Raw genomic sequence first — 9,058 nt, 5'->3', positions numbered from 1 at the left:
TTTACATTTTCCAAAATAAATAAATAAAAATAAATAAATAATTAAATATAATTTCTAAGCTGTTTTGCACTCACTCACACACTAACCCGGCTCCATAAAATTAACCAATCTCTATTTTTAAATTAAATGATTATAAATAAAGTATATAACTCAATGAATATTAACAAGTATGTTACTAAAATGAATTCAAACTATTTAAACATAGTTTTAGCTAAATTAATTTATATATAAATAAAAAAGTATATAAATATAAAAATACCTTACATTTCCACAGTGCTGAAGATGTAGTTCTTTATGCCATGATAAAAACAGTCCAAAGTCATAAACAAAATTTTATTCCTTTTTTATTCCTTCAGTGATAAACTACAGGGTGAAATGAATGCATGACCCCCTCACAGAGACGAGAGGAGTTACAGGACAGATGAGCCTCTGGGATGTGCCAATGTCATAGCATATGTAAAGTTAGTCTGCTTTCCAGAGTTTTATTCATACTAAATTCATTTGAAATATTAAAAGTTTAAATTAGATCTTTTAAAATTAAAAGACTGTTTAAATCAAAGCTTTAACGTTTTATTAAAATCGTATCTACTATTTATCTTCTTAGAAGACTTCTGTATGATATAAATGATTTTACATAAATTTAACCTAAGGTATTATTTTTACTAAAGCGTCTGTTCAAAAATTAAAGCAAAAACTGTACTTTGGTGTCTTAGATCTTATACAAATTATTTCAAACAGCATTTTTGTCCATGCCGCATGAAACATGTTGTCAAAGTTTGTCACAATGTTTTTTTGTTTTTGTAGTTGTTGTTTTTGTTTTTAAGAAATCACAGGATTCTACATTGCTCTTATTTAGATTACGTTGTATCATTTAGAAAACCACCGTACATTTTCAGAGACGCGATGTACCTTTTTTGGTCCATCACACAGCATATTTAATTTTACTCATCTTAATTCAAAGCATGATCTTACTTTTTCTACGGTAGCTATGATCTATTGCACGTATAAGGTGTATATCATTTTTTACTTTTCTTGTATCTCCCGAACTATCCTTAATCAGTGTGGAAACATACAGGCTGAACCCCTTTACTGAGAATATACTATCGGTTATCTACTCAAAATATATATGTAGAACTTTAAAATGTTAGCATTTGTTGATGCGACAGTTTGTCTGTAGGCTGCATGAACAGACTTTGGGGAGAGCTGATGATACTATATAGCAGGAGGCATGCCCTTTGACCTCCTCCATTTTGGAGGCTTACAGCTTAGTCCTAAAGCGGCTACAGTAATTTATTGTCATGTGTAACCTGAAAAAACAAGAGGTGATAAAAAATGTTAACGATGACCTCATGGCTACGGCTGTGAGAGGACTCCATTCCCTACTGAAAGAACATTGTGGACACACAGCTCTGACGTTTTCCAAGAGTATTTTGCCCAGCCTCTTCTTTATAAACAGCCAAGACAAATCATTTCTGGACCAAAAACTTTTGCACCCTCACTCCTCTTACCACCTCATCAAAAGACATGTCTAAAAGTGAGTATTGTCTTTATAATTCATTTATGCTACAGTGAAAGATTGTTTACACATAAGGAAAAGACGGTATAATTCATTAGTGTTTTAAACATGCTATTGCTGTTATAGCATTCTTTGTTGCTCTTACACATTGTTATATGTTCTATATCAAATGTTTTTGACGTCATATACGTTTCAGAAAAAAAAAAAAGAAAAAAAATATATATATATATATATATATATATATATATATATATTTCCCCCATCCAATCACATTTTACTGTAGTTGGCCGCTGGGGGGTTTCCATAAATGACTTTAAAATAAATGTTTTAAATATTATTTAGATTATATTTGTCAGACATGGTTATATCTGCATAGGCCTATTTAATTATTTAATCTGTATTTTATTCCTTTTCAGTTACTTACTTTTTAAATTTCGGTAGGCTACTTTTTAATTCTTCTTTTATTTTGTCTTTGATTTTAACTTTTAGCACTTTGCATGATAAAATTGTTTAAAATGTAAGCTATAAATATGAATGGCACAATGTGATAACCAAAATATATAAAAGTTAAGTCAAAGCTATTTATATAGCCTAGCGTTTTTCACAATACACATTCTCATAATTTAGTTATACATTCTGACGCTGGGGACCGTCCAGCGTCTTCTTTCAGATGGTTCAATATTTATGATATTATGCGCCCCTGAATGGAAAAGAACTGTAAACTTCATCATTGTACTGTAATGAACTGCGTTACTGCCTATAGGATGATTGCATGATTTTTTTCCATTTAAAATAACATGGTCTTTCCTTTTCTCTCTCTCTCTAGAGACAGCAAACACTGCAGGACGACCGGACATCCAAGTAACATGTTAGTGTGGTTTATATTTATTTTTAATGAGAAACATTATAGAGTGCAACAGGCGTTTTCTGGAAGTAAAAACACTTCCGGTAACCAGCGACTGTGAAAAAGGGGGCAGGTACTCTATTGGCTGTATAATGAACAGATGAACTGACAGATATTTTATGTAAACAGGCAAAATCTCTTCATCTGATGGTGGCCATGTGTTTTCGCCTATCATAACTGGTTTAACTCATGGCTCCTCCATTGACATCAACATGACTTCTGCCGAATCAAATGTACCGGCAAATTGTAAGTGTAATAAATCAGTTTTGCCTATGCGATGTATTAAATTAATCTTAATTAAGCAGTCCGAGTTAACTATTTGGGGTCAATTGGAAATTTACATTCTGATGTAACAGCGTCATGTACAAATTTGTCATGCTCCTGGATTATTTTACTATACTACAATACTATAGCCTTTTATTTACTGATGATTTTATCAAAGCCACGAATTAACTCAATTCATGGTTGCAATAATAAAATAAATGAACAATTGATAGATGAACTGACAGATATTTTATGTAAACAGGCAAAATCTCTGCATCTGATGGTGACCATGTGTTTTCGCCTATAATAACTGGTTTAACTCATGGCTCCCCCTTTGAGATCAGCATGACTTCTGCCAAATCAAATGTAGCGGCAAATTGTAAGTGTGATGCATGAGAAACTATTAAAACAGTTTTTCGCCTATGTAATGTATAAAATTAATCTTAATTAAGCAGTCGGAGTTAACTATTTGGGACCAATTTTAAGGAAAGTTACATTCTGATCTAACAGCGTCATGTACAAATTTGAAATATTTTTGGTACTATTGAATCAGGTTTTGTAGAATTAGCCATGATGAATTTATCTCATCTGGTGTCATGCTCCTGGATTATTCAGAAATGTAACTATAGCCTTTTATTTTACGACACTTATTTATTTTACTACAGATTTTATCAAAGCCAAATACTGTCCAAAAGGGGCGACTGGGAAAGAAGAGAAACGGGTCAATACAAGGTTAGATTCAATCTTTATATTCTTTCCCCATTTTGCCTTCATTTTCCTTTTCCTGTTTTAATTTTTCAATTTTTATATTCTCAGATCATCAAGGGTTTCTTAAAGCAAACACCAGTCAGTTGGTTGAAAAAATGAAGAACATTGATCCAATCATTGACGATCTTGACTTGCACAATGGATCAGTTGCAAATGTGCGAGCGAATCCAACACGCCGGATGAAGATGAGGGAACTGCTGGACTGTGTGAATTGTGAAAGCATTGCCAAGGACCTGGTCAATGCTTTGCGCAAGCCCATCATCAAAATGTTTTAACATATCGTAAATTTCAATTGTTTGATAAATTATCTAACGATTATACCTAACTATCAACAGTTATATGTGAAACGAGCTCAGTCGCATTAGAGATGGATTCTTGTTTATATTGAACATTGTTATTGAACCACATGTTTAACAGCTCTAGGGTTCTTAAATTGTTTACCGCGGTTTCATTTTGAACTACACTATCGTAACACTTATCGTATCGCCGGGTGTGATTGTAATGTTTTGTATGGTGTTTTTCTTTATACTTTCCCCCTGGATATCTGGTTCCTACAGTTAGCGGTAATGTTAGTCAACTCTATGTCTTCTCTTTGTTCATATACGACAGTATTCGCATGAATTGGCGTGATTTAATAAAATGACGGTTTAAACCATCATCTTCGCTTGAGACATTTACATTATATTATACCATCCTAGTTTTAAATAGCGCTTAAATTTATATTTTACCCCCTTTATGCGGCTACAGAATACCGCACAAGGATCTCTGAAATATTCTCATCTAGCATTTATTCATTAAATTATTAATGCGCAAGAATCAAGACTTATAATACCATTTTATTATAAAATTGTGAAACTCCAAAGCTCCGACACGGTCGCAAAGAATGATGAGTTAAGCGGTACAATCTTTTATTTCAACAGTATTTTTCTTTACAAAATGATGATAGACCGACATTAAATAAACATAAAGTAGACAATAACTCCATTTATTTGTGATCCAACCAGAATAGAAAGTCTCGGCACGCTACCATGTCTTGGTCTAGGGTATAGTTGACGAGGCCTTAAATTATTTCGCCAAGATCTGTTTTGGCATTTTTTGATGCCAGTAACGCACAGAGATCTGTTACAAACGTAAACATAACGAGTAGTTCATCGACCGCGAATTCGTGACTAGATGCACACATCACATCCAGAACTTTTCTGAGGATTACGCCTGTCGGCTCTATGGTGTTAAAAAACATGGGCGTCACATCGGTCCATGTCCCCACCAACCCTCTTATGACATCCATTTCTTTTTTGAAATTTGTGACACGTTTGGTGTCCCGCTCACAATCGGTTTTCTTAACACACGCAGCATCGATGATCCTGTCCATAAAGTAAACCGTCTGGTCTCTAAAATGATCTTTAAACATAGAGTCTAGCGTGGCCCTTAAACGACACTCTTTCCCCGTGGAGCACTCACACACCGGATGATACTTGTGTCCCGCATCGCCGGAACTCGACGGGCAGTTGTTCTCCGTCAGCTTTTGCGTCGCCATCTCAGAGGTTTCTAGATTTTCAAATAGGAAACTGTAGATTGGTGAAAGTCCCCGGAATCTCTTGAGCGAGTCCTTGCAGCACAATCGTCCAGGCCTTGTGCTTTAACGCTCGGAAGCTTGTGTTTTTGACAAATGCCAAATGCTCAGACAAACAGGAACATCTGATCAATTCCTTCCACTTTTGATCAATGAGATGTTGTAGTACCCCCGCAGTCGCGTTTTTTTACGATTTCGAATCCGACGTCGTTGAAGCATCCGTCCGTAGCGTCGAAACGGGGTTTCGTCGAAAACGTCGAAACTCTGTGTAGAGTTTATTAACCCATGCGATTGTGGGCCCCCGCCCTCGCTCCCCTGGTGTGTACGGTGGGGGTCGTCATCAGGACGCCGTAAATAACCATGTCCTTCATATCGTCCGAGAGAATTCAGCCGAAAATTATTTTACGATACTGTTCAGTTTATTTAAAAAATATTTTTCATTTAACACCGATGTATTTGTTTTCTCATTCAAAGTCATGTTGAAAGAACCTGTTTCAGTTAAGTAAACAAAAAAAATGTACTTAAGTAAATGGAGTTAAATCAACACAATACTTTTCAAACATTTTACTTTATCCATTTGAGTCGAGATTACACAAATGAGTTTAATTAAAATAGCAATATAGAAAACTAGGAACAGTACAATTTGAAATAAAACGTTATTTATGTGTTTTAACAGCAAGATAATTTTTTTTTAATATTTATATTTAAAAGAGTTTCTGATATGTTAGTGTTTTACCATAAAGTGTAGACCATGATAATATTAATTAAAGCGCTTTTAATCATTATAAAAACAACTACTTTGGGGATGCATTGGATGCGACAAAACCAATAAGAGTCTTTACCGAGTAAAGATTTTGTAAAAGGTTATCTTATTAGATATATTTGTAAAGGTTGTTGAACACAATCCCTAAATAAACGAAACAATTGGATTATTTGAACTTAATAGTTTTGGACTAAATTAAGAATGTTAACCTGATTCAACTAAATGGCATTGAATTAATCTTATGTAATAAACTTAAGTTTACGGAAATAAACAATGTTAATTAAATGCGACATTACACCGCTATGCAGAACCTATTGACATAAAAAGTTGAGTAAATCCACCATATGTTTTCCAACAAAATTTTGATTAAACATTAAAAGTTCAAAACATATGGATGGGTGAATGGATCGCGATAAACTCTGTTTAGAAAGTAGCTAGGATGTATTTTATTTTGCGCAGACTTTAAGTGAACTTTTACCAACTATTAAGATGTTAAAGTTCAGTTATAGACCTTTAGCGCATTATTGAGTTTTTTTATTGAGTAACCGAATTCAGGGTTGTTCAATAGTTATCAAACACCCGCACTTGGCGAGATTATTCAGAAAAAAGTAATTTTCTGATAAATCATCGTACACGGATGCACTGTGTTTTGTTGTATGCACAGATGTTGAGGGACACTTATAGAAAGATGTCTTCATTCTTTGTTTTGGTGTATTTGTAAAAACATACATAGATCTACATAGATGTTTTACACAAAAAAAAATATTTCAGAGATCCTTGTGCGGTATTCTGTAGCCGCATAAAGGGGTAAAATATACATTTAAGCGCTATTTAAAACTAGGATGGTATAATATAATGTAAATGTCTCAAGCGAAGATGATGGTTTAAACCGTCATTTTATTAAATCACGCCAATTCATGTGAATACTGTCGTATATGAACAAAGAGAAGACATAGAGTTGACTAACATTACCGCTAACTGTAGGAACCAGATATCCAGGGGGAAAGTGTAAAGAAAAACACCATACAAAACATTACAATCACACCCGGCGATACGATAAGTGTTACGATAGTGTTGTTCAAAATGAAACCGCGGTAAACAATTTAAGAACCCTAGAGCTGTTAAACATGCGGTTCAATAACAATGTTCAAAATCCATCTCTAATGCGACTGAGCTCGTTTCACATATAACTGTTGATAGTTAGGTATAATCGTTAGATAATTTATCAAACAATTGAAATTTACGATATGTTAAAACATTTTGATGATGGGCTTGCGCAAAGCAGTGACCAGGTCCTTGGCAATGCTTTCACAATTCACACAGTCCAGCAGTTCCCTCATCTTCATCCGGCGTGTTGGATTCGCTCGCACATTTGCAACTGATCCATTGTGCAAGTCAAGATCGTCAATGATTGGATCAATGTTCTTCATTTTTTCAACCAACTGACTGGTGTTTGCTTTCAGAAACCCTTGATGATCTGAGAATATAAAAATTGAAAAATTAAAACAGGAAAAGGAAAATGAAGGCAAAATGGGGAAAGAATATAAAGATTGAATCTAACCTTGTATTGACCCGTTTCTCTTCTTTCCCAGTCGCCCCTTTTGGACAGTATTTGGCTTTGATAAAATCTGTAGTAAAATAAATAAGTGTCGTAAAATAAAAGGCTATAGTTACATTTCTGAATAATCCAGGAGCATGACACCAGATGAGATGAATTCATCATGGCTAATTCTACAAAACCTGATTCAATAGTACCAAAAATATTTCAAATTTGTACATGACGCTGTTAGATCAGAATGTAACTTTCCTTAAAATTGGTCCCAAATAGTTAACTCCGACTGCTTAATTAAGATTAATTTTATACATTACATAGGCGAAAAACTGTTTTAATAGTTTCTCATGCATCACACTTACAATTTGCCGCTACATTTGATTTGGCAGAAGTCATGCTGATCTCAAAGGGGGAGCCATGAGATAAACCAGTTATGATAGGCGAAAACACATGGTCACCATCAGATGCAGAGATTTTGCCTGTGTACATAAAATATCTGTCAGTTCATCTGTCAATTGTTCATTTATTTTATTATTGCAACCATGAATTGAGTTAATTCGTGGCTTTGATAAAATCATCAATAAATAAAAGGCTATAGTAATGTAGTATAGTAAAATAATCCAGGAGCATGACAAATTTGTACATGACGCTGTTACATCAGAATGTAAATTTCCAATTGACCCCAAATAGTTAACTCGGACTGCTTAATTAAGATTAATTTAATACATCGCATAGGCAAAACTGATTTATTACACTTACAATTTGCCGGTACATTTGATTCGGCAGAAGTCATGTTGATGTCAATGGAGGAGCCATGAGTTAAACCAGTTATGATAGGCGAAAACACATGGCCACCATCAGATGAAGAGATTTTGCCTGTTTACATAAAATATCTGTCAGTTCATCTGTTCATTATACAGCCAATAGAGCAGAGGTGGAAAGAGTAATACAATTTTGTACTCAAGTAAAAGTACTGTTACTTAAGTGAAATTTTACTGAAGTACAAGTAAAGTTACCAGTCTAAAAATCTACTCAAGTAAAAGTAAAAAGTAGCACATTAAAAATGTACTCAGAGTAAAAGTTACCAAGTTACTTTTTTTTTTTTTTTTTTACAGCTGGGGTGGGGTGGGGGATTCTCGTGTAGTTAAAAAAAGACAAGGGAATATAAATCTCAAACTAGTTGTTTTTAATTGAAGGAACACCTTTACAAATTAAAGTGCAATAACAAAAAAAAAAAAAAAAAAAAAACGATTTAAATTATTTAGGGAGCTACGAGTGATTTTAGTGCAGATCATCCAATAAATAATTTTAAACAATTCTACAACCACTGAATATGGCATGAAGTGTGGATTCAGTAGAGCATCCTTTTCTTAAACACAAATGACAGACTTACTACAAAACTTTAAATCTAAATTGGGTCAGGGACCTTCAAGTATTTTAAGACAAAACTGTGCCATTTTCAGATAACAGAATAACAAAACGTCAAATGAACAACATGGTACTTTTTTTTTTTTTTTTTTTGCCCTGCCCTTCTGTATATCTTTACAGTTTATTTGTGTGTCCATCCTTACACTATGAACTCTTTGTTAAGTTTGAGTAGCAGTTGGTTTTCAAAGTTAGTAGAGTTCATCCTCGCCCGCTTTGCAGTGAATAACAGTCCAGCACAGCTGAAGAGACGCTCACAGGCAGCTGAGGCAGGAAGACCAGTGTTGAGTTTG

The 9,058-nt window shown here is 34.2% G+C and overlaps 1 long non-coding RNA gene across 1 annotated transcript; it reads right to left on the bottom strand.

The window, feature by feature from the left end:
* Positions 1 to 7,111: 7,111 nt before the first annotated feature.
* Positions 7,112 to 8,179, bottom strand: LOC143729251 (uncharacterized). The gene is made up of 3 exons (XR_013199961.1): positions 8,100 to 8,179; positions 7,350 to 7,416; positions 7,112 to 7,265 (listed from the first exon to the last, which is right to left on the bottom strand). It is a non-coding gene; the product is annotated as an uncharacterized LOC143729251 (long non-coding RNA).
* Between the last annotated feature and the right edge of the window lie 879 nt (positions 8,180 to 9,058).

This window comes from Siphateles boraxobius, unplaced genomic scaffold, assembly GCF_051911475.1.
Source record: "Siphateles boraxobius isolate OS27281-9 unplaced genomic scaffold, OSU_SipBor_1 8, whole genome shotgun sequence".
Taxonomy (NCBI): Eukaryota; Metazoa; Chordata; class Actinopteri; order Cypriniformes; family Leuciscidae; genus Siphateles; species Siphateles boraxobius.
Note: the sequence above shows the minus strand (reverse complement) of the source record. Positions and strands in the feature narration are given on the sequence as shown.